General features: G+C 54.4%; 1 long non-coding RNA gene across 1 annotated transcript; it reads right to left on the bottom strand.

The window, feature by feature from the left end:
- Positions 1 to 4,662: 4,662 nt before the first annotated feature.
- Positions 4,663 to 9,863, bottom strand: LOC123331499. Its single transcript, XR_006640547.1, has 4 exons — positions 9,665 to 9,863; positions 7,646 to 7,809; positions 6,736 to 6,885; positions 4,663 to 5,446 (listed from the first exon to the last, which is right to left on the bottom strand). It is a non-coding gene; the product is annotated as an uncharacterized LOC123331499 (long non-coding RNA).
- Between the last annotated feature and the right edge of the window lie 15,574 nt (positions 9,864 to 25,437).

The following is a 25,437-nucleotide window of genomic DNA, read 5'->3' on the forward strand; positions in this document are numbered from 1 at the left end:
AAGTGTTTACTGTAAAACATGATCATAGTGTGCACTCATACAAAGTGTCCAATGATGTATTTTGACACAGACTGACGCCTGTGGAACCTGGCTTAAGATACAGGACTTTTCTGATACCCAGGAAGGTTCCCTCAGATCACCCTTCCCCTCTTCCCCACAGAGGTAACCACTGGTTCTGGTTTCTGTCACTGTTGAATTTTGCCTTCAGATAAGTGGCATCAATCATACAGCGTGTGGTTTTATATGACTTCTTTTGCTCAATACGACATGTGACCTTCCTCCACCTTGTTACAAGGTAGGATTTTGTTTTTTCCTTGCCAAATAGTATTCCATCCTATGGCTTCACCATGCTGTTTATCCATTATCCTGCTGGTGGATACGTGGGTTGTCTCCAGGGATGTTCCCTGAGCGCTGTTGCCGCTGTGAACATCTGCGCACCTGCCTGTGGGGGCAGGGGCCCTGGGGTCTCGGGTCAACTCCCAGGAATGGGAGTGCTGGAGTCTGGGGACTGCAGATGCTGCCAGTTTCCCAGGGACTGGTTTATGACTTCCATCCCCACAGTAGGCCAGAGGGTGCCCAGGGATCTGCATCTCCAGCAGCACTTGGAGTGGTCGGCCCTGCTGATTTAGACCTTCAATCAGGGGTTGTTATCATTTCTTCAGATTAAATACAACGATGAGGAGAAAGTGGCAGGGTAAAATTCTGCACACAGACTGAAGCACATAGACCACTGTTTCCACAGTGAGATTTGAAACTAAGGCGCTGGTTTCAAATATTAACTGCTAATAATAGCAGTCAATGCTGCCCATGGTTACCACATCCCAGGCCCTGGGCCCAGTATTTTCTAAGCACCAACCCCTAGAATCCCCACAACCATCCTCTGAAGCCCAGTTATTATGCCCATTTCACTGATGTGCAAACTGAAGCCAGGAGGAGTTTATGTGGGTCATCCAGGTTATACAGCCAGTAACAGGCAACTTAGTCTCCAAGTTGAAGCACGTAAGTCCCCTGACCCTCCGAGTCGGCCCTAAGAGGCCTGGCATGTGTGGTTTTGGGGTGTCTCAAAAGGCTCCTCTGGAACTTGACTTCAGAAGGATGGGGAGCCCGACCCTCACCCCTACAGCCCCACTCATACCCTCCCCATAGCCCCACACGTCACACACACTCACACCCTTGCACATACATTCACACCCACTCAAATAGCACCTACATACACAGCTGACACCGCACGGGAGACTGGAGGATGGAGGAGGGGAGTAGAGGGGGGTGGGGTTCTCCCTCCATGGCAGGCGGCATCTTCACCAGCACGCAGCAGGCACCAGCTCCAGTGGGAGGTCCTTCCCCTGAGCAGTTTCACAGTCATTCCTCTGCCCACAGGTGGCCTGTCTCCTGGGCTCAGGAGCATCGTGAGACATGAGTGCTCAGGAGGCCATCTGGCTGGTGCTTATCAGCCCGATTAGCCTCATCATTCAAGTAACCATTTTCCTTTGCTTGTCACACCTGGTGAGGTTTCTGTTTTCCTGGCCGACACATGTCAGGGCGGAGGTTTAAACCCAGATCATCTGACGCCTGGTGCTTCCCTGGAGGCTCAGTGGTAAGGAACCTGCCTGCCAATGCAGGAGACATGGGTTCAATCCCTGGGCTGGTAAGATCCCCTGGAGAAGGAAATGGCAACCCACTCCAGTATTCTTGCCTGGGACGGTTCCTCCAGTATAGAGGAGCCTGGTGGGCTACAGTCCATGGGGTCGCAAGGAGTCGGATACAACTGAGCAATTCAACAACAATAAGAGCAGCACCTGACTCCTGAGACCGCAGGGTTCACCATCAGGCAGCACTCACGGCCTCTCAGTGGCGAGTTCCTTGGAAGAGGGTCCCCCGTGCAAGCCTATCTCACCGCTCCTGTGGGCTGAGTTCAGTTGCAGTACCACCTACCGCCAGGAGGGGAGAAATCGCCCGGGAGCTGGGAACTCCCACCTACTCCCCAGCCAAGTGCTTACACAGAATCCCACCTTTAGAGGCTTTTCTCCCACGAAAGGAGGTAATATCTTCATTTGTTTGTTAATCAAAGGGGTCGCTCACTGCTCGTTAAGAACCTCCGGTCTGTCAAGATTCTCAACGCACATAATTTCTGGCACTCACACAGTCTTCCCTGACTAAACCACACTGGGAGAGTGAGTAAGCACACAATTTCCAAGGGGCTGCGGCCGAAAATAGCCAAAAATAGCTCCCAGAGGCCCCAGGCAGGGAACTTCTCGTCTAACCCAGTGTGTTCTTCACGTCTCGAAATTCCATATGGTTGAGCCTGTAAGCTTGGTACAGTGACTTTCTTCTCTCCAACAACAGACAGCCTTGTGTTCACGTAAGAGAGTGGGTCCAGAGTCAGAAAGACCCAACCCAAGTTCGCATTTCAGCTCTTTGAGTCATGTGCTGTGAGGTCTTAGGCAAGTTGCTGAACCTCTCTGAGCTTTAGTCTCCCAAACTTTAAAATGAAGATGATAATACCTGCCCTGAAGAACTGCTCAGTTCAGTTCAGTCACCCTTTCGTGTCCGACTCTTTGTGACCTCATGGACTGCAGCACAACAGGCCTCCCTGTCCATCGCCAACTCCTGGAGTTCACTCAAACTCATGTCCATTGAGTCGGTGATGCCATGCAACCATCTCATCCTCTGTCGTCCCCTTCTGCCTCAATCTTTCCCAGCATCAGGGTCTTTTCAAATGAGTTAGTTCTTCGCATCAGGTGGCCAAAGGATTGGAGTTTCAGCTTCAGCATCGGTCCTTCCAAAGAACACCCAGGACGGATCTCCTTTAGGATGGACTGGCTGGATCTCCTTGCAGTCCAAGGGACTCCCAAGAGTCTTCTCCAACACCACACTTCAAAAGCATCAATTCTTCAGCGCTCAGCTTTCTTCTTCCAACTCTCACATCCATACATGACTACTAGAAAAACCATAGCCTTGACTAGACGGACCTTTGTTGGCAAAGTAATGTCTCTGCTTTTGAATATGCTATCTAGGTTGGTCATCACTTTCCTTCCAAGGAGTAAGCGTCTTTTAATTTCATGGCTGCAGTCACCAACTGCAGTGATTTTGGAGCCCAGAAAAATAAAGTCTCTCACTGTTTCCATTGTTTCCCCATCTATTTGCCATGAAATGATGGGACCAGATGCCATGATATTGCTTTTCTGAATGCTGAGTTTTAGGCAACCTTTTTCATTCTCCTCTTTCACTTTCATCAAGAGGCTTTTTAGTTCCTCTTCACTTTCTGCCATAAGGGTGGTGTCACTTGCATATCAGAGGTTATTGATATTTTTCCTGGCAATCTTGATTCCAGCTTGTGCTTCTTCCAGCCCAGCGTTTCTCATGACGTACTCTGCATAGAAGTTAAATAAGCAGGGTGACAATATACAGCCTTGACGTACTCCTTTTCCTATTTGGAACCAGTCTGTTGTTCCACGTCCAGTTCTAACTGTCGCTTCTTGACCTGCATACAGATTTCTCAAGAGGCAGGTCAGGTAGTCTGGTATTCCCATCTCTTTCAGAATTTTCCAGTTTAGCATGATCCACACAGTCAAAGGCTTTGGAGTAGTCAATAAAGCAGAAGTAGATGTTTTTCTGGAACTCTCTTGCTTTTTCGATGATCCAACGGATGTTGGCAATTTGATCTTTGGTTCCTCTGCCTTTTCTAAATCCAGTCTGAATATCTGGAAGTTCATGGTTCATGTACTGTTGAAGCCTGGCATGGAGACTTTTGAGCATTACTTTACTAGCGTGTGAGATGAGTGCAATTGTGCAGTAGTTTGAACATTCTTTGGCATTGCCTTTCTTTGGGATTTGTTAGGAGGATGAAATGAGCTAAGGTGTGTGTTAAGTGCCTGGTACAAATCAAACCTGCTCATACCCTTTATTCCACTTCTCTATTTCTGTTTCTACTTCATTAAGTCTAAGGCTTTAGCTGGGTTGACTCAGACTGTCTGAGGCTTCTTCACTCACATGACTGGCCTCTTAGCTGGCATGACTCAAAGGCTGGGTGTCACTGGGACTGTTCACTCATGTGCCAACATGTGGCCTCTTCATGAATCTTGGGCTTCCTCACAGCTTGGCAGCCTCACATGGCGGTTCAGGGCCCCAAGGCCAAGTATCCCAGCAATCGAGGTGGGACTGGCATGGCCTTTTATCACCCAGCCTCAGGTGTCACATAGCATCGTGTCTGCAAAACCCTTTCGATCGAATTCATCAAAGGGCCACTCTGGAAGACTTCCCCAGTGGTCCAGTGGTTAAGAATCTGCCTTGCAATGCAGGGGACACAGCATCCCTGGTGAGGGAACTAAGACTCCACATGCCACAGGACAAGTAAGCTTGCACGCTCCAACTAAAGAGCCCAATGAAGGCCCGTCGTCTGCTGCCAACGAAGGTCCCACGTGCGAGACTAAGACCTGACAGAGTCTAAAGAGCCCAATGAAGGCCCATCGTCTGCTGCCAACGAAGATCCCACATGCGAGACTAAGACCTGACAGAGTCAATAAGTAAATAAAGTGAGTAAAATTTAAAAATAAATAGTATGGCAGAAACCAACACAATATTGTAAAGCAAATTATCTTTTCACTAAGAATAAATAAATTAAAACATAAATAATAAATGAGTGTTTGAAAAGCTGCTAAGTTTGTGGTAATTCTTTTTTTTTTTTTTTTAAAAAGGCCACTCGGACTTAGTGGAGGAGACAGGGACTCTATTTCTCAATCCAAGAAATATCAAAAATTTTTATGACTACATTTTCAAAGCACCACAACCTTTGACTTAGCCATTCTATCCCCAGGTATTCCTCCTCCAGAGATACTGGAAATAATTCCTGTACAAAAACAGTCATTACAGCCCTGACTGTAAGAGCAAAAAACCAAGAACAACCCTGATAGGAGGTCTCAACAGAGGACTACATAAATAAATCATGGTGCGCCCGCATGGGACACCATGCACCTAAAGAGAGAAAGCCACTGCGTATTGATCGAGAATTATGTGGGATAAAACAAGGTGCAGGACCATGTGTGTGGTTGGCAGCCTCCAGGGGACCCCCATAATTCTTAACTCTGACCATTCATGCCCCTGTGTGGTCCTCTCCCATGTTAACCAGGGCTGACCTGTGTAGTTAACAGGATAAAGCAGAAACAATGTGTCTTTCGAGCCTGGACCATAGAAGATAATGAAGACGCCACCTTGTTCTCTTTGGGACCACTTGCTCTGGGAGAAGCCAGCTGCCATGTTGTAAGGATACTCAAGCATCCATGTGGTGGGAACTGAGGCCTCCTGCCAACGGCCACGAGTGATTCATCTTGGAACTGGGTTCTTCGGTCGCCCTCCAGCTCTCAGATAACCACAGTCTCGGCCAACAATTTGAAGATCCTGAGCCAAAACTACCCAACTGAGTTGCTCTCAAATTCCTGATCCTCAGAAACTGTGAGGTAATAAAGGTTTATTGGTATTTTAAGCCACTAAACATGGGAGTAATTGGTCATGCTGCAACAGATGACTAGAGCAGTATGTACGGTATACTACAATTGGGGTGAATGCATGAACTCTCTCACCAAGGAAACTTAAGGAACTTGTATCGGGAAGGGATCAGGGCGGCTCAGGGACAGAGGGGCACTCTTGTTCCTTTGGCATTTTGAATCATCTTTTCCAAAAGATCACCCAAATGTCAAATGAGTAGATAAAAACAGGCAGCCCTGAGAGTAGTAACTGTGATTATTCATTCCATGATGTTTCTCAAGCTACCAGAAGCCCCCTCCTTGAGTCTGAATCTACAACATGGGTTCATAAAGAATACAAAGGCTGGGGATTAAGAGTCACATAGGAGCCCCACTGTGTACTAGCTGTGTGGCTTGGGGTAGGTTGCTTAACCTCTCCAAGCTTCAACTGCCTTATCTGAAAAATGGGGACCATCAGTTCAATGATAGAGGCCTAATGTTCAGCCAAAGGCCAGGTATGGGGTAAACAATAGATCTGTTGTTGTTTAGTTGCCCAGTTGTGTCCGACTTTTTGCAACCCCACGGACTGTAGCCCGCCAGGCTCCTCTATCCATGGGATTTCCCAGGCAAGAATACTGAAATGGATTGCCATTTCCTCCTCCAGGGGATCTTCCTGACCCAGGGATCAAACCTGGGTTTCCTGCATTAGCAGGTGGATTCTTTACCACCAGGATTCTTCTCCACTGAGCCACCAGGGAAGCCCTAATAGATTTGACTGTTAATAAGCTTTAAAGATCTGCTCTAGGCCAGAAGAATGGATAAACCCACTGAGTCCCTTGCCCCCAGCTCTGGAGACAGGCTGGCCCACCAGGGACAGCCAAGCCTGCCTTCCAGCATAGAAGCTGGGTGAGAGGGTTATGAAGGCCGGGGGATACCAGTGAGAGCAAGAGACCCCACTGCAGGATCACCTGCCTACGCAGCACCCCATCCTTTCTGTGAGTGTTCTGGTCTTGCCCCAGGACTCAGCTGGGAGAGGGGCAGGGGAGAGGTCCACCAACCACAGGGCGTCACTTGGAGGGGTGGGAGGGTCTAGAGGTGCAGGGAGGGGTCCTGAGGTTGGCGCGGGGGGGGGCCTGGGCTTCAGTCCAACAAGATCTGGGCTCACTCCCTGTCCAGCACTGTGAAGGGCATTTGTATGACTAGCATCTGCGTGCCACATGACTCTACAGGGTGCTGGCATGGGGGTGGGGTGGGAGGGTCCCTGGGGATTTCTCACATGGGAAGCTGGGGCACCAGCCTGGTGGAGCAGAAAGGTGTCAGGAAGCTGTCTGAGGTTGTGTCAACTCAGGAGCCTGGCGAGTCCCGAGGCACAACTACCCGCTGCTGATGGGTGCGTCCTGGGGGCCCAGTGGGGTCAGTGGGCTGCCTGGGATCAAGGAAAGATGGGAAGAGTGGTCACCACATCCATCCTGACTCCCAGGAAGACATGGGAGGCTGCCTGCCCTGGCCCAGGGAGGGGGAGGTTGGGGGCTTAATTAGGTTGCTTCATTCATGACTCATGCTTTCTGGGACCAGCCTGGTCCTCTGGGAGGCACTTTCCAAGAAGGCTCCCTCTGGCCCCTCTGCCCTGTGCAGCTGTCCAGCACTCAGCTACTCCCGACTGCCAGCCCAGGGTCAAGGAAAAGGCTATCAGTCCCTGCTGGGAAGGGGAGCCTCACTGGGTTGGGGCACCTTTTTTCCTGGATGGTGAACTGCCCGGTGTGCTTTTGGCAACATGACCAGTATAGCCACTTGTCCACAAGGACACCTGCACCCCTGCCCTACCTCCATCCAGGGCTCCCAGGCCAGTGCACCCCATCTTGGGACGTCGGCCCTTGTAGCCTGGACTCGGTTTCTCCCCTTCTCTCAGGCCCCAGATCTGATCAGCGACGGTCCCCAGTGTGGGCTCCCCTAGAAGTGGACCCCTGATGAAAATCCAGCTGTATGCCAGGAAAGATGTGGGTAGGGGGAAGCTGAGCAGGGGGACGGAGGATGGGCCCTGCAGGGACCTCACGCTGGAGTCGAGAGGGCTGCCCCATGAGAGATTTGATCAGGCCAGCAAGTTGGAGGTTTTCCACACCCACATCCCCGTGACTGGTAGGGGCAACTCCCTGGCCGAAGTGGATGCCGAGCTCTTCGGCTCTTACCAGACAAGCTGTTACCGGCAGCGGATGGTGCTCTGATAGAGGGGCAAGAGCTGGCTGCGGCAGAGAAAGTTCCTTGAGAGGAGCAGGAGGTGGAGAAGGCTGGGGGATGTAGGTGGGGCACCCACTGCTGCAGCTGCTGAATGCTCTTGATTTGACCTCTGTTTCTAGGAAAAAAAAAAAAAAAGGCTTCCCTGGTGGCTCAGACGGTAAAAAGGGAGACCCGGGGTTCTATCCCTGGGTCAGGAAGATCCCTGGAGAAGGAAATGGCAACCCACTCCAGTATTCTTGCCAGGAGAATCCCATGGACAGAGGAATTTGGCAGGCTACAGTCCATGGGGTCGCAAAGAGTCAGACACGACTGAGCAACTAACACTTTCACTTTCTTTTCTGGAAAATTTGCTTCTCTCTGACCCACAGCTACCTTCATCTCTCAGGGGGACATCCTAGGCCTCCTGACTGGCTCCCTGCCTTCCTGCGGCCCCGCTGTCCACACAGCGGCAGAGGCACTTGTAAATACAGAGCTGGGTGGTAACCCCTCCTCTGAGGTGGCCCCCAGTCCTTGGAGATTGCAAACTCATCTGCCTCCAGGTTCGGGGAAGTAATATAAATGAATGAGCCAAGAGCAGCCTGAACCAGCCCACCGCCCCTACCAGATATCCTGCTTAATGGCAACCAGGGATGAGAAATGCCCCCCATGTCTAAGAACATAGGATGAGTGCCATGAGAGATGGGGGGGCGGGGCCATGGGGAGCAGAGGGGCCACACTGCCCAAGGGAGAAGCCGCTGCTTGACTTCAATTAACCAGTCCACAGGGCCAATGGACCAGCATGTATGAAAGGCAGGGGGTGGGTACAAGGGTGGAGACATGCACACAGGGAAGGCAGGTGGGGTAGGAGCATGGAGAGGGCTGGGCGGGGAGCCCCCTCAAGAGGTCCTCCACCTGGCCTTGCAGGCCTGGCCCTGGACCATGTCCTGGCAGCAGGCAAGGCAGAATGGCAAGTGGAACAGTATGATCAGGTTTGGAAAAGGATGTGCTAGCTGCTGGGAAGGGAATAGGGATGCTTGGGGGACTAGTAGGGCCCAGAAGACCAGGCTATAGCCAAGGGCAGTCCAAGCGAGAGAAGGGGCACCTGGACCAGGGTGGTGGCTACAGAGATGGAGAGGGGTGGACAGGCATGGCCAGGAAGGTTGCTGAAGTGCTGGATGTGGGATGGGGAACAGCTACCGCTAAATCTTAGGCTAGAGGCTCAGAGTCGGGATGGTCCATTCTAGAATACTCCTTCCCATTGCTTCCAGGAGCCCCCAGGACACTCAGGCAAGGAGGATGGCCTGGTGGGTCTGAGAGGTGTTCCAACATTCCAAAGCTCCCTGGGGAGGGTGGGAGGCGGTCAGGCATGCTCCACTGAGGTTCTGTGGTGCAGCAGGGGAAAGGAGGAAGAGGTAAAAGGTCCAGGAAGCCCTTCAATATCCAGGAAGAGATGGAGTCCTTAACAGTTCCAGTGTCCACATCCTGGGTTTGCTCACTCACCTGGAAAAGGCTCAGAAACCCGGGGCATGCCCAAGACTACCCCTGGTCCAGCTTCCCCCGAGCAGCAGGGTGAGTTTTTTTAAACACTGATCTGATCAGCACACCTCCAGCTAAAACAACCACTTGGTTCCCACTGCCTGCATGATAGTGTCCAGGCTGCCTCTTGTCCTGGCACTCCGGGCTGTCTTGGATCTAATCCTTGACAACACTGCCTACCGCATCCTCCAGCTTGAACCCCACACTCCAAACCCAGGTTAGTGGTCATCCCCAACATCGCTTATATGTCCCCGAAGCCTGACCTTGACCCTGGTCAGCTGTTCCTGCACCTGAATGCACTTCCCGTCTTTCCAGAAACAATGACTCCTTCGAGTTGGTTCCAGGTGTGCCCCGCCTCCCTCGAGGGCCTTGAGGTTTCTTAATGACAAATAACAGAATCCAACTGTGGTTCATTTAAATAGACGAACATACTGAACAAATCCTGGGGTGCTCACCGAACCCCTAAGAGGGCAGGAAGTCCACATGAAGAAGGCAGGCCGTAAGAGGCAAGACCCCAACTCCATTTCTGCCACAAGCCAGCATGGCGGTGCCCACGCTCCTTCCAAGGTGCCCAGGGAACTCCATGTTGCTGAGACCTCCCTCAGAAAGACCTTCCAGATCCTTCCTTTGCACTGCAAGAGGCTCGTTCAAACTCCAGACTGGGTGCCTTTCATTGGCTGAGCCCACGTCACATGACCAAGCCCTAGCCGCAAGGGAGGATAGGAAAGTGGGTGTGGCCTATTTGGGCTCCTCCCTTGGGAGGCAGGGCTGTGTCCTGCCCGCAAGCATATGGTGGGCTAGGAATTGAGGTTCCTGATGTCGGAAGGGGGTTCAGAAGGTGGGGGACTCAAAGGTGACCAAAGCTTGGGTGTCTGTGACCCTCAGCATTCTGGGAGAGGCGCATGTGCAATATCCTGTCACTTCTTCCTTGATACCTCCCTCCTCAGCCCCCCACGTCCAATACTTCACCAATCCTGTAGACTGGATGTTTTGTCTCCCTGCCCTCTCTGTGCCCACTCCTTAAGGACTACCCCCCCCCCCCACCGACCCAAGTCAGGGGAGAAGACGGGAGCTAAAGGGACATGACAGCCCAGTGTGACACATGTGGTGATGGAGGAATGTGGAGGGTCCCGGGAGCCCAGAATAGGCACATGATCCTGCTAGGGGTATCTGGGAAGGCTACCTGGAGGTGGCAATGCTGTCTTAAAGGATGAGTAGGAGCTAGAGAAGCAATGGTGGAGGAAATGCCATCCCAGGAAGACATGACAGCTTGAGCAAAGCTGCGGAGGCCCAAGAGGGACCTTGGAGGAGTTCTGGCAGTCCCCAGGGTGTGTGTGTGTGAGATAGGTGTGCCAAGGGATGAGGCCACTCTGAGTGGAGGGGCCTGATGATGGGCCATCTTTGGGACTGGCTTTTTCTTCTCCTTTCTTTTTATTTTTGGCTGTGCTGGGTTTTTGCTTTTGTGCACAGGCTTTCTCTGGTTGTGGTGGGTGGGGGCTACACTCTAGTTGCCATGCATGGGCTTCTCATTGCGGTGGCTTCTCTTATCGCAGAGACCAGGCTCTAGGGTGTGTGGGCTTCCATAGTTGTGGCACATGGGTTTAGTTGCCCCTTGGCAAGTGAAATCATCCCAGGGCCAGGGATTGAACCCGTGTTCCCTGCATTGGCAGCAGATTCTTAACCACTGGACCAGGAGGGAAGTCCTGGGGCCCGGCTTTGAACGAGGACTTGATGCCAGGCCGGAGGAGTGAAATGGTCAGATGTGAGCTTGAGAAGGACCCCTTGGAAAGCCTGAACGGAGCAGGGGGATGAGCAGCCAGGTTTGGGCTGGGACCTGAGGCTAATGAGCCAGCAGAAACCAGAAGACGGATTCGGAAGTCCAGTGGGCTTCTGGTTCAAGCAGAGGAGGTTTGAGGGTGAATGGGAAGCGGAGAGACCTGGGCCAGTCCCCAGCCCAGGCTTGTTTTCTTGTGTGTAAAGAGAGGGGATTGGGTGTGGCCGTCCCTGGGACAGGGACTGAGAACGAGCAAGGCCACCTCTGCTTCCTGCTCCCCGCTTCCCACGAGCTGAGGATGCAGCGATGAGAAGTGGAAGCTGCTGCCTGGCTTCTCGGGGCAGGCCAGGACAGGCCGGGCCAGGTGGGTGGGTCACGTGACCTATCCGCCCAGGTCTAGGCTCAAGATGCTCTCCCAGCGGGGCAGCTGCCCAGCTTGCCGGCTCCGGCTCCCACGTCAACAGCTGCAGGAGGACGGAAAGGGATCTTAGCCATGTACACCCTCCCCCTCCCTTGGGGGCCCCAGCGGGGCCAGGTTTCTCAGGACAATCGATGCCATCATTCCGGGAAGCCTGCTCCAGGAGAGGCCCTGATTTCCCCCCATTTGCATAGCCACAGTAACAGGAAACAGGACTCACATTGCCTCATCGGCAGGGGCTGGGCCCCCGCAATGCCAGCTCAGGGTTCGGCCGGGATGACTGGCCACTCCAGCTCCCCCGTCCCCCAGAGAGCTGGCAGGAGCCCTAGCTGGGCACCCTGTCCAGCAGTCAAACAAGTGGCAGCACAGGTGGCTGGAGAGGTACACCTGGATGTCAGACATGCAGACTCCAAGCAGGCCAGCTGGGCTGTCAAGGGTGACAGCTGGGTGCTCCACGGGGGTCAAAGTGCACCAAGCTGTTGCTGAGCCACTGTGGTTCCCAGAAGTGACGGATAGACTTTCTTCCAGCAGGAAGTGTGCCTGTCTTCTACCTACCCCCCACCCCTCGCCTCCCCATCCCTTCGCAATTTCCCCAGCTCCTTTCCCAAAAGCCCAACTGGTCTTTGAGCTGGAAATCAATTTCTCAGACGCCCCTCAGCAGGTGCTGGGTGGGGTTCAGCGACTCCGTGTGCGGTGCTGGACTCAGAATCCAGAGTTCAGGGACTGCACTGGGTCTCATCCTTATTGGAGCCCGGTAGCCTTGGAGCCCTGGACCACCCCCTCCCCGGGCCTCAGTCTCCCCATCTGTACAATGGGGATGCACGTGTCTTCCTCTGATGGTTGGCAAAGAGGAGAGACTGAGGGAGGGCGCCATAGACAGTAAGTTACTCCAAGTCTAGAGCTCACGTCTGCCCTTGGTTGCTGTGCTTCAGGCTTCTTCATGGCAGCTGTTCTAACATTTTCTGAAGACACGGCAGGGAGGAAGGTCAGCCCCCTCCGAGACACCCTGAAGTCACAGCCCAACCCAGGTCTGTCTCTTGGTGGCTGTGTGACCCAGGGAGAGGTCCCTAGTTTCCTTCGGGCTCAGTCTCTGAATCTGTAAAATGGGAATAAACCGTGGTAGCTGCCCCTTAGGGTGGTGGTGAGGACTACATGGGACAAGATATGAAAAGGGCCGGGTGGGGGAAGAAGTGCAATTCCAGGTGGCATGAGCCCACCAAGCTTCACTCTGCAGCAGATCCCTATGGGAGGGGCTGAGATTATAGAAATGAACCGCACATGGCTGTGTCTATGGCTCTTAGAGAGGTCAGGGTTGAGGGAAAGAGGCTGGATGCACTGTGTCTCCTATGAGGAATCCGGAGAAGGGCTAAGAAAGGCTACCTGCCTGGTGGGGATATCCAGGGAGGCTTCCTGGAGGAGGGGATATCTGAGCTGGTCTCAAAGACTGACAGGTTTGACAATGAGGGTGGGAGAGGAGGCAGCCTGGACACCCATGTGCCTCCCCCTGTCTGTCCCACCCCACCCCTAGGGCCCCTGAGCTTCCCCATAAGTCACTGCCCCTTGCCCTTGATATGGGGTCTTCAGACGCCGATCAGTGGCAATGCCCCCTTTCCTAAGACACGGGAGCTCTCTTCACAGATGAGGTGGTGCCATTCCTGGTGGCGCCATGCCTGGTAGGCTGGGCCCCATTCTTCCCTGGGGGACCCCACTCTCCTCTGCCTTCGTCCCCTGTTCTCAGGCAAATCAAGGCCCCAGGGAGGCTCTGTGGACCGCTTCAGGGAGGGTCGCCCTTGGGTGGGGGACAGCCAGATGGAGGCTCATGCACCGCACTCCCAAGGGAGCCCCAGTGGGAGGGCCAGAAAGCCCCAGTCTGACTCCAACTGCTCAGATCCCCAGCACCAAATTCCCCGGCGGGGATGGCCAGGGGCAGCCCACCGTCCCCTGAGTCAGCCCAGACCTCCTTATTCCTGCCCCTCCTCCCCAAGCCCTCCCGAGGGTCTCCCACCTCCCGTCCGCTTCTCCAGGCTGCTCGGCCAGCCTGAGCCTAGTTTTCTGCAAAATGGAGCTATTGAGACCACCAGCTGAAGGACACCCAGGACTGTTGTTTTTGCGGTTGAAAAATCAGTGGCCGATCGGGGTCTCTGTTGTTTCTACCCCCGTAGGTAGAACTGGACGAGGAAGTGAATGGCAGCCCTTGGCACCATGCCTGGCTCCTTAAATCTTTCATGGCCATTACTATTATTTCTTCTGGTGGACGGGGCTGCTTGGGAGGGGGGTGTGACCTCAGTACCCAAAGGCTCAGCCCAGAGCAGAGGTGGGGCAGGAAGACCGCTGGGTCCCACCACAGGGATCGCCAAGCTCTGCAGTCTTGGGCGGGGTCCCCTGGTCCAGGGAGGGGCCAGCCTCTGACTTCCTTGGACACTCCTTGCTGAATCTAGATTTTCATCCTTCTCCACTGCCCCAAAAGCCCTGATTCAGTGTCTCCCAAGCCCCAGAGGGAGAGGTTGGGGGGAAGGAAGACGCTGAGTTGCTGGCCGGCAGGAAGGGAACCCTGCTAAGGTCCTTGGCATGTTATCATTGGGGAAGGATTAAGTGGGTGTCACGTGTGTACACCCAGTGCCATAGTGAGCCATCACCTGACCTCTGGCCCAGTTCTGACTCAGGGTGGGCCTCTCCTCCCTTCCTCATGGTTAAGATCCCCTCCCTGTAAGCCAGTACCGAACTTTTCATTCATTGATTCATTTCTCTCATCTGCCCATTCATTGCATCAGATCGATGACGGTGGCCCATTTGGGTGACTCATCCTCATTCATTAGTAATAAGCCCAGCCATTCTTCTGTGGGCCTGGCCTCCCAGCAGCTGCCTAGCCAAGTGCGTTATAGCCTACAATCCTCCCAGGGCCCCAGGAGGAGGACTATTGTTACCCCCATTACACAGAGGGGAAAACTGAGGCACAGGAAAACTCAGTACCGTTGTGTGGAGTCAGGATTCGAATCCAGGCCTGCCAGAAAAAAAGTCACTGTCCCTCTCAAGCCTGCCTCTGCCGCTGGGTTGGGGACCCCTCCTCTGTGCTCCTGTCCCAGCTCCAGGGCACCCCACACACCTTGAATTGTCGGCCTCACTCCGGGACTGTGATGCGTGACGGCAGGGACCTGGTTGGTCTCCTGGGTTCCTGCATCCATCACATCATCCATCACATCCCTGCATCTTGGAGACTTGCCTCCCAGAGGCCACGGTCCCTGGAGGCTCTGCAAGCTCCTCACGCCTGCGTTGGGTCCCTGTGGGAGGCCCGCCCCTGCCTCCAGTTCTCGGAGGACTTCTGGGGGGGCTTCAGTGCCCCGTGGTCTCCCCATTGCACATGGCCCTCTCTGTCCTCACCTTGTGGACCCAGGGGAGACACTCGGCCCTACCCCACCCCCTGGAATTCCTCCACACGAACCCCAGGCTCCCGTGAGGCACTGATGAGAGGGGCCGTCTCCCGGGTTTGGGAGTGTGAAGGGGCAGGGGGTTTGGCGGCGGTCCTGACATCAGGTGGGGGATGGTAGAGGGGCTGGTGGCTCTGTGGGTAAGGACCGCTCAGGTGAGGCTCCTCCCACCAGGTGGGATTCCTCTGCTGGTTTCTAAGGTTCACCATGAGCTCATCTTCAGTACTGAGAGCCTGCTTGCGCCTCTGTGGGCAGGCCTACCTTCCCCAGAGGCCTGTTGAGGCAGCTCTGGCTGATGCTGCAGACGGATTTTCATAGGATGGTTTGGTTTGAGACTGCAGCCACCTGGGGGGAGCATCATTTCAGATCGCACACCCGCCTGCCCCACCCCCACCCTCCCAGTCTCAGACTTTCAAGTTCTCACTAGATGCTTCAGCCCCTTCCCTCGTCTTCGGCTGCATCCCTGGGTGGGTGGGCAGACTGCTGCCCCCTCTTTTGGAGGGGGTTGCTTTCCAGGGTCCTGAGTCATGAGGGTTCTCCGTCCCTGCCTCCCCCGGCTCTGTGGCAAGGTCACGTCCTCCGACCCCAGGTGGGCAGGAGGTCCCAGAGTCCACCTCTGGTCACCTGGGATTCCCTCTTTATTGCTGGCCCCTAGGATTTGCTTTTTTTCTGAGCTTACCGGTTGCTTTTGCTATTTAGTTATTATGTTGCATCCGACTTTTTGTGAACCTTAGACTGTAGCCCACCAGGCTCCTCTGTCCATGGGATCTCCCAGGCAAGAATACTGGAGTGGGTTGCCATTTCCTTCTCCCGGGGATCTTCCCCACCCAGGGATTGAACCCAGGTCTCCTGCATTGGCAGGTGGATGCTTCACTGCTGAGCCCCCATCAATACATATTTTCATGTGTTGTATTTAGCAGATTTTATTCCCCTGAAGACTCCACCTGGGCTCCCCACAGCGCACTCATGATGAAGTCCAGGCTCCTTGAAGCAACCCCCCCAGCCTACACGTGGTTTCCTTTAATTTTCACAATCCCAGGAAGGAAGTGTTACTGTGTCCATGAATCAGATGAGGAAACCGAGGCACAGGGAGGGGAGAAGAGGACTGCCTGCGGCGGGAAGGCAGGGGAAGGGGACTGTGGAGGCCACATCTCCTGCTTTGTCCACCTGCTGGGTGTCAGCGGGCAGGCAGACTCACAGGAGCCCTGCCCAAGGCCCCCTGACCACTCCCTTCCTCCCAGGAAGCGGACACGTGGCAGGACACGCCTGGCCACTGGCATCAGTGCCAGCAGGTAAACACTGGGTGAGGCCCTTCCTTCTAGGAACAGGCTGCCTGGAGGCTTCCTTCAGAGAAGTAGGCAAAGTCGGCCCATCACCGCTGCCCCCGGCCTGGGCCACCCTGTGCCGAGGCCGTGCGTGTGGAACACAGACCATCCTGGGTTTGCGGGTGACGTTTCACTGAGTCAGGGGGTGGCAGGGTGGCCGAGTGAGACCTCACCCTGGCTGCATGCAGCAGCTTCTGTCTCAGCAGATCCCGGCCTGCTTAGGACCTGGGCTTGTGAGAACTTTTGGGGTTTCTGCAGGGCCCTTCAGAGGCTGCAGGCACCAGGGGTGGGCACAGTCTCAGGCTCTCCTCGTTGTTGCCGTTCCACCTCCATGCCGCCCGCTGTTCCACCGGGAGGCGAGGCTCCTTCTCCGTGCTCACCTGCCTCCCCTCCGTCCTCCCGGGGTTGACACAGCCCCACGCACATCCTCCTAGGCGAGACAAAGCTGCTGCTGCTGCTGCTAAGTCGCTTCAGTCGTGTCCAACTCTGTGCAACCCCAGAGATGGCAGCCTACCAGGCTCTTCCGTCCCTGGGATTCTCCAGGCAAGAACACCGGAGTGGGTTGCCATTTCCTTCTCCAATGCATGAGAGTGAAAAGTGAAAGTGAAGTCACTCAGTCATGTCTGACTCTTCGCGATCCCATGGACCGCAGCCCACCAGGCTCCTCCGTCCATGGGATTTTCCAGGCAAGAGTACTGGAGTGGGGTGCCATTGTCTTCTCCATAGCTGGTCTCTCTTTTTCCGTCTGGTAGCCACAAATCTAATGTCTGTTTCTATGAGTTCATTTGTTTAAATTCCACATATAAATGAGATAGTCCGGGGGATTTTCCTGGTGTTCCAGTGGTTAAGAATCTACCTTCCAAAGCAAGGGACACGGGTTCACTCCTTGATCAGGGAACTAAGATCCCATGTGCCTCGGGGTCAACTAAGCCTGTGCCTTGAAATGTGAGCCTGCAGGTGGCAAGAAAGACCTGGAACAGCTCAAAATTAATCAGTTAATGAAAATAAATGAGGTTGTCTGGTATTTGTCTCTCCCTGACTTATTTGGTTTTTGCCCTCAAGGTCCATCCATCGCATCTCACGTTATGGCAGGATTTCCTTCCTTCCGGTGGCTGAATAACATTCTATTGTGTACATATGCATATCATCTTTATTCATCCGTTGACAAGACGCTTAGATTGTTTCCGCATCTCGACTGTTGTGACTAATGATGCGGTGACCAGAGGGGTGAAGAACTCGCTCTGACACAGTGATTTCATTTTCTTCGGGTGTATGCCCAGGAGTGGAATTGCCGGATCATATGGTAGTTCTATTTTTTTAATTGTTTTGAGGAACTTCCATACTGTTCTCCAGCATGGCTGCACCAAATTACCTTCCCACCAAGAGTACACAAAGGTTCCCTTTCCTCCATGTGCTTCTCAACATTTGTCGTCTCTTATCTTTTTGCTGACGGCCATTGTAACAGGTGCGAGGTGATATCTCATTATGGTCAACAAATTTATTTTAAACCCAACACTTTGAAAAGCTCATTTTAAGCAAGATGGACATTTCACACCATCACCGCAAGTGGCACACCAGTCTGGCTTGCCGTAAGTAGTGGGTAACTGTAAACAAATGCAATGAAGACAAAACGTTCTGGCTCCAGAGGTTGCAGGTGGAAGATTGGGGATGGAGGGGGCGGTGGTGCGCGGCGGGACGGGGGTTCTGTCTTTGGCAAAAGGGGAAATTGGCAGATGTTCTAAAGATTGTTAAAGGGAGATGAGCACCCGATGGAGGTTTTCTCTTTGCCTCCCCTTGAAGGACCAGAAGGGAATATAAAAAATGAGAATCGAGCTTTCTTGCCCGGTCTCTGGTTATTTGAGACCCCCCCAGGGCATCTCTCTCACTTGGGGGGACCCAGTGGGAAGGTTGAGAGCCATTAAGGGAACTCGAGGGGGTGGGAGTGGCTTTAGAGGGTCCCTGGAGGCTGTGATGAAGGGGGACAGGCTCCTTGGATGGTGACACATGCCCAGCCTCACAGATGCCCCCACTCTCATCAGCCCCCCATGGGCACCACGTGGGGAGAGGACCTGGGTTTGAGTATTGTGCTTACTAAAAGAGTAAGTTGGCTTCTCCCTGACTCAGTTGCCCCCCTGGGAAGCAGGGCTGACCCTCCCTGACCTGGGGAAAGGGAAAGTTCTGCGGGAGAGGGGGGGCATTAGTGCAGACGCAAACGAGGCCTGGTAATTCTAGCAAGGGCAGGGATTGCGTGCAAAGCCTGCCAGTGGGGCCCAGGCCTTGACTGGGGTTTCCCCACTGAGCTGGGGTCAAGGTCGGGGCACTTGAGGGGGCCTATAACAGTGGAAATCAACCCCAGATCTGCAACTGTGGGCAAATCTTTTAATCTGTCTGGGCCTGTTTCCCCATCTGGAAAGCGTGGAGATCATAGTACCCGCCTTACGAGATTACTGAGAGGATGAAATGAGATGGATCATGACAACATGCTTAGCACAGGGTCTGATGCAGAGGTGACGCTTTGTGAAGACTAGTGATGAAAATAATGAGGATGAGGATGAAGAAGATGAGAATGAGGCTGAGGGTGAAGAAATTGATGAAGATGAGGCTGGAGTTGACAACGGTGGTGACGCTGATCAAGGTGAGGATGAGGATAAAGAAGAAGATCCTAAAGAGGATGGGAAAGGAGAAGATGATGCCGAGATGGGGATGAAGGTGATGAAGGTGAAGATAAAGACGGACGTTGATGATGATACGTGTTTGTGAAATAATAACGCAGGGCAGGAGAGCATAGACTCAACCTTCAGAACACGTCTTCCAGGTGTTTCTCACGATTACCAGCATCCAAGGTGGATGTGTGAGCCTGGAGGTTCCAGACCCTTGGCTGGACCCTCTGGTGGGCTGTTTATAGGGCTTCCACCCAGAGGCTGGGTGCTCCCTCAGGTGGTCCCTGCAGCCCCCTGCCCAGCCTGGGACAACCTTGCACAGAGACTCCAGGGACTGGAAGGCATCTCCAGCTCCCCGAGGTCAGAGACCAAGGTAACCAGGTGATTCCCCATCCTACGGCACCTCAAGGAGAAAGGGTCATTGTGCAGGTGCTGCTGGGGGCCAGTCACGTGACACCCCTCCTCTTGGCAAACTGCACAGTTTGCCCATGGGTACTTCGGGAAGAAGGTTCTGAACTCCCATTTACCAGCAGGGGAAACTGAGGCTCAAAGATGGGAGGTCACTTGCTTCTGGTCACAGGGAAAGTTGGTTATGGAGTCAGGGATGGAGCCTAGGTCTGTCCAGCCTCAGGGTCTGTGTGTGTGTGTATAAGCAGGTGCACATGTGTGCATGCGTGCATATTTACATGAGCATGTGTGTGTGTATATGTAGCCCTTGGGGCAAAGCTGCGGGGCTTTGTCAGATTGGTGAGCTGGGTATTTGGCCACTCTTAGACTGATCCAGAATATTCTCCAAGCAGCAATCTGGGGGTGACCCTATTAAAACCTAGGTCATGGACTTCCCTGGTGGCCCAGTGGATAAGAATCTGATTGCCAATGCAGGGGACACCGGGTCGATCCCTGGTCCAGGAAGATCCCACATGTCATGCAGCAACTGAGCCCATGTGCCCCAACTGCTAAAGCCTGCAACCTCTAGGACCCTCCCCCCTCCCCAAGCTGCAACTGCTGAGCAGCAATGACTGCAAGTCGTGTGCCTGGAGCCTGTGCTCTGCAGTAAGAGAAGCCACTGCAATGAGAAACCCCTGCACCACAACTACAGAGTAGCCCCTGCTCGCCACAACTACAGAAAGCCTGAGTGCAGCAACGGAGACTCAGGACGACTGAAAATAAAATGAAAAAAATAAATTAAAAATAAAAACCTGGGTCATGACATGGTCCTTCTCTCCTCACAGTCCTCCCAGGGCTCCCCACTCTCCCCTGAGAAAAGCCCAAGTGCCCCCAGCGGCCTCCCAGGACCCTGTTGGTCCCGTTACACTACTTCTCTCAGCTCTCACCCTTCCTGGGTCCTCCCCAGCCAGTCCAGCACTTGCACTTCCTCTAATGAGCCCCAGGGCCTTTGCACCAGCTGTTCCTTCTTCCTGAAATACTCCAGAGTCTATTTCTCCCTTGCTTCCTTCCTTCTTTGTTCATATGTCCCTTCTCAGCACAACCTTCCTTGATCTCCTTGATTTAACTTCCAATTTAACTTGCAGATGAATTGGCTGGCTGGGCCCCTTTCCTCAGCTCTATTTATATTTTCTCCTGCACTCAGCATTTTCAACTCACCCCGAAATTTCTGTACTTATTTTCTTTACTGCCTGCTTCCCGCTCCTGGGTGGTCTGCTCCAGGGGGCACCGAGCTCTGTTTGACTTGCTCACTGCTGCCTCCCCAGTGCCTGGTACACAGTAAGTGCTCAATCAGTGTTTGCTGAATAAATGTTCAAATGAAGGGAGAAGTGAAACCTTTCGTTCCTGTCCGCCGGAGCCTCCCAGGGAGGGGCTGGAGGGCGGTGGGGCTCTGTGTCACTTCTTAGATGCCACCAAGGCTGGGCAGAGGGTGCAGTTTCCCAGGTATTTGGCAGTGGTTGTCACCAAAGGGCTGTTCCCGCCCAGGTGGGTTGGCAGGAAAGCCAAATCAATAAAGGGCAGGAGATAAGCAGATTCAAGAGAAGACACAGAGGGTTATAGGGCAATTTCCAAGCAGTTCCTGTGAATTTGCTGGAGCGGGCGAAGGGCCTGCTTGGCTGGGCCCCTTGCACATAGGGTGGGGACTCCTCGCCTTGCTCTCTGAGAGGTGGAGGACATGACTGGGAGCCTCATAGACTCTGGCTTGAGGCTTCACCACTTCTGAGCTGGGTGCCCTTCGGTCTCAGTTTCCTCATCTGTGAAATGGGGATAATAGTCATGCCAGCCCTGTAGGGTGGCTGAAGTACATGAGACCAGGCATGCGCATTGCTTAGCTGGGCTTGGCCTGAACCAAGTATCCATTAAGCGGGAGTTGTTGCTCTTCTAGCCCCTGCAACACCGCTTAGCAGCTGTGCAACCTTGGGTAAGTCACATGGTCTCTCCGGGCTAGGTCTCAGTTGCTCCTCTGTAAAAGGGCATGCATGCGTGTTCAGTTGTGTTTGACTCTTTGCGACCCCATGGACTGTAGCCTGCCCTTTTCCCCGTCCATGGGATTCTCCAGGCAAGAATACTGGAGTGGGTAGCCATTCCCTTCTCCAGGGGATCTTCCCAACCCAGGGATCAAACCCAAGTCTCTTGCATCTCCTGCATTGGCAGGTGGATTCTTTACCACTGAGCCGCCTGGGAAGCCCAAAGGGGACATAATGCCAACCTCAAAGGCTATTAGGAAACCTTATAGAGGCTCAACATGTGTTGACTGATTGGGGCTGGGAAGCTGGGTGGATCGGGACTCATCTGCCTGATGCCTGGAAACATCAGATCCAAGTTAGCCGCACCTGGGGAGGGCTCAGGGCAAGTGGGGGGAGGGAAGCCACCGGCCTGGGAAAGTGGAGGATGGAGAGGGGAAATCCCGGAGGCTTCATCGAGGAGGTGAGCTTTGAGCTGAATGTAAAACTGGGGTGAATTTTTAAAAATTTACTTTTGGCTGTGTTGGGTCTTCGATGTGGCTCCTGGGCTCTAGAGCACGGGCTCAAACTGCTGTGGTGCACTGGCTTAGCTGCTCCGTGGCATGTGGGATCTTCCCGGGCCAGGGATCGAACCCGTGTCCCCTTCATTGGTAGGCAGAGTCATAACCACTGGACCACCAGGGAAGTCCATGGGGGAGAATTTAAAAACTGGCAGCACTCAGGCTGAGGCTGCTGTAGAGAAATGGCACATGGCTGGTGGGAGAGTTGATGAGCCAACCTTTTCCGAAAGCCACTGGGCAATTTACAGCCAGAGCCAGAAGGTGATTTATGTTTCTACAACCTATGCTTGGAACCTCTTCTAGGGGTTGATAACGTAAAATGTGGACAAAGGTTTATGTGTAAAGGGGTTCATGCCAGGGTGATTTAAAATAATAAAAGTGGAAGCAACTTTAAGGTCCACCCCTGGGCGACAGCTAACCCGAGGGATACAACTCTGCGGCAGTACTTTCTATATTCTTTGGAAACGGAGCTTCCGGTAACACGGGCAATGGTGAGACCAGGGGGCTAAGTGTCAAAAGCAGGTCATGAAATCACACCCCCTGTGTTAGGTCATTTGCTAAAATGCATAGAAAAAAAGACCGGAAGGACATCTCACAGCATGCCCACATGGGTTGTCCCTTCATGGTGGGATTGCAGAAAATGCTAATATTTTTCTAGGCTTTGCCAAACTGTCACCAGGCCTCCGCAGTCCTTTGGCGATCAGTGGAAGCAACAGAGTAAAAGAGGAAACAGGTTAAGAAGAAAGGAGTGGAGAGAGGAGGTGGCAGCTGGAAGCTGTTCAGGGGGACACAGAGCTCTCTCCCTCGTGGCCAGTCCAACAAGCTTGTCAGTCTTACCTCCTAAACCTGTCGCAGGCCCCTTCCCTAGTGACCCCTCCCCACGCGATGGACTCCTCCTGACTGTCCTTCACCTGCAGGCTCCGTGATCTCCTGCAACATGTGTCCAATCACATCGCTTTTTAGCTGTAAACCCTCCATGTTTTGGCTTTTAAAAAAATCATTTATTTTTAGCTGTGCTGGATCTTCATTGCTGCTTTCTCTAGTTGTGCTGACTGGGGGGCTATTCTCTAGTTGAGGTGCGCAGGCTCCTCATTGCAGTGGCTTCTCTTATTGCAAAGCACGGTGGTTGTGGCTCCTGGGCTCTAGAGCTCAGGCTCAATAGTGGTGCATGGATTTAGTTGCTCCAACGCATGTGGAATCTTCTCAGATCGGGGCTTGAACCCATGTCTTCTGCATTGGCAGGTGGATTCTTTAATTCTTTACCGCTGAGCTACCAGGGAAGCTCCACTTTTTGGCTTTAAAACATCCACTGCTCTCAGCTCCGAGGCTAAAGCTCCCGGAGCAGACTCGGGGCCTCGAGTGGTCGCTCAGGCAGGAGCCTTGGGCCACAGGGTCACGTCAGGATGTTCCCCTGCCTTTCTGTTCGTCTTATTCACCATCATCTCTCTAGGAGGAGCCCAGCCTAGCACTGGGCCTCTGCAGAGTGGGAGCCTTGGCACGGATGAGGCCTGAATTAACTAGGGAGGTGGTTTCAGGTGGCAGTGATATTCAGGTGTTGAGCAAGGGTGTATTCAAGGTGGGTACTTGCTACCGTTCTGGAGGGGAGCCAGGCTGGGCTGGACGGCTGTGGCCCAGAAGGAGGACTGGTGGGGACTGGCGGGCCACGGCAGGGCTGAGCGGGGGGAGGGAAGCTGAGGTTTGGGGCGGGGGCGGCCCCACAAGGCCTCATCTGCACACTAGTCAGCTCCCAGGAAGCCCCACCTGTTCCTGGTGTGGTGATTCAAACCTATCTTCCTTTGGAGAAAAGCACTTCAGATGGTGAGGGTTTTTTTTTCCCATCGCCCTGAAGGGCAGCGAGGAGGCAGGACCACAGAAGGAGGGGTTCCAGCAGGCGGCCGGCTGGGAAACGGTCCTCCGTGCGGGATGCAAGGTCACTCAGGGACAAGATGCTGCCCCTTCCCTCCCAAACGCCCTTCCACCTTCCAGGTACCATCAGAGGAGGCTGGGCCGGGCCTTCCAGTCACTCTCCCCGAGGCAGACTCCCGAGGAAACCCTGGGCCCCTCGCAGTCAGAGGGTACACGCAGCTGGGGGCTCCTGAGCCTGCCTTACACAGAACCGGAGACCAGGAGATGCAGCGACTGGCCCATGGCCACCAAGCAGGCCCAGCAAGGGGAGAGGTGGAAGCTGCCTATGAGGGTCTCATGCCAAGAGCCCCAGGCTCCCAGGCCGCCTGCCCTGGGTACAACACTTCACTCATGTGGACCCTCGATTCTCTCCATGAGCCAAACAACCCATGTGGCAGTAGGTTCCCGCCCTTGCTTTGCAGCCTGTTCCCGCCCTTGCTTTGCACCCCAAGCCTTCAGGGGTGACCTGGCTCCAGACTCTGCCTCCTGAAGAGAGGCTGGTACTGCCCGAAGAACCAGGAGGCTGAGGAGGAAAAGGCCGCGGTCCGCAGGGCACCCTTTGAGTCGAGCTGCCCACAAGGCTCTCCACTGACACCATCTCTGGCTCTCCCTGGCTGGGCCTGGGGCAGCCCGTGGTGCCAGACTGTGAACCAGCATCCAGATGATTCCAACACTCATTCCCTCCTTCCTGGAAAGAGCCCGGGGCGCTTGGCCCCGCCACCCGGGGGCAGCACGAAACGAAGGGCGGGCTGCGCCCAGAGGAGCCCAGCGGGCTGTTTCCTCATTCGCAGGAAGGCTGTGAGGCAGGTGGGTGCCTGTGGGCCTCTCCCTGGGCTCCTGGGGCCTGTCTCCCCACCCCAGGGCCCCGCCCAGCGAGGCTCTGAGACCCTCTGCAGGCAGGGAGCCGACAGCTGCTGCCTCAAGGCCGGTCTTCGACCTTCTCTCTGGGGGGGCTCTTTCCAGCAAGTGCCTTTTTCGAGACTGAAGTTATTCTGGCACTTCACGTCACGAATGAAATCCCTGGACCTGTGCTGGGCACCCTGCAGGCCCTGCTGCAGAGCGGGGTCCAACTTCAGCCCTGGGCCTCGTGGGCAGGCTTTAGGGGAGGAATCTGGGCCTGCTGGGGAAGGGAGGCCTGCTGGTGGCCAGTGTCAGGCTGGCCACAGAGCAGGGGCCCCCACCTTCCGTCAGCATCGCCTCAACCCTTGGCACGAGCGGGGAGCCCCCTTAATGCCTTGCACTCAACTTGGGTTTTACCTTGAGGCCCAGAAGGTCCGGCTGTTTCTAGGCCAGCTTTGAGCTGGAGCGTCAGAAGTTCTTAGGGCAACCTGTGATGCCGCCTCTAGGGATTTCCAGAGCCCATGCTGCCCGGGAAAGGCGCTTCCCAGCACAACCTCACCCGCTGTCCTCGGTGGGGAGTCCGAGGCGCAGCGACGCTGCACTAGGCCCCATGCTCAGCCTGCAAGGCAGGGCTGTCGCGAGCCCATTCTCTAGGTGTGGAAGCTGAGGCTCAGACGGAGTCCAGCAGCTGGCGGATGCTCCAGGCTCATGGCACCTGACCTGCCTGGGGTTGGGGGCTCCTTTCTGAGGTGTTCTCCCCGCCCCTCCTTTCGGGAACTGGGGGTGCCTGGACAGGCTGGGGGTGGGGAGGACCCAGTGGCTGCACCCTACCCAGCAGCTCCGACAGGGCAGGGGGGTCAGACGGCCGAGAACCTTCCCCTCTGCCGGGCTGTGGCCTTCCCGCCACAGA

Source organism: Bubalus bubalis, chromosome 24, assembly GCF_019923935.1.
Source record: "Bubalus bubalis isolate 160015118507 breed Murrah chromosome 24, NDDB_SH_1, whole genome shotgun sequence".
Lineage (NCBI taxonomy): Eukaryota > Metazoa > Chordata > Mammalia > Artiodactyla > Bovidae > Bubalus > Bubalus bubalis.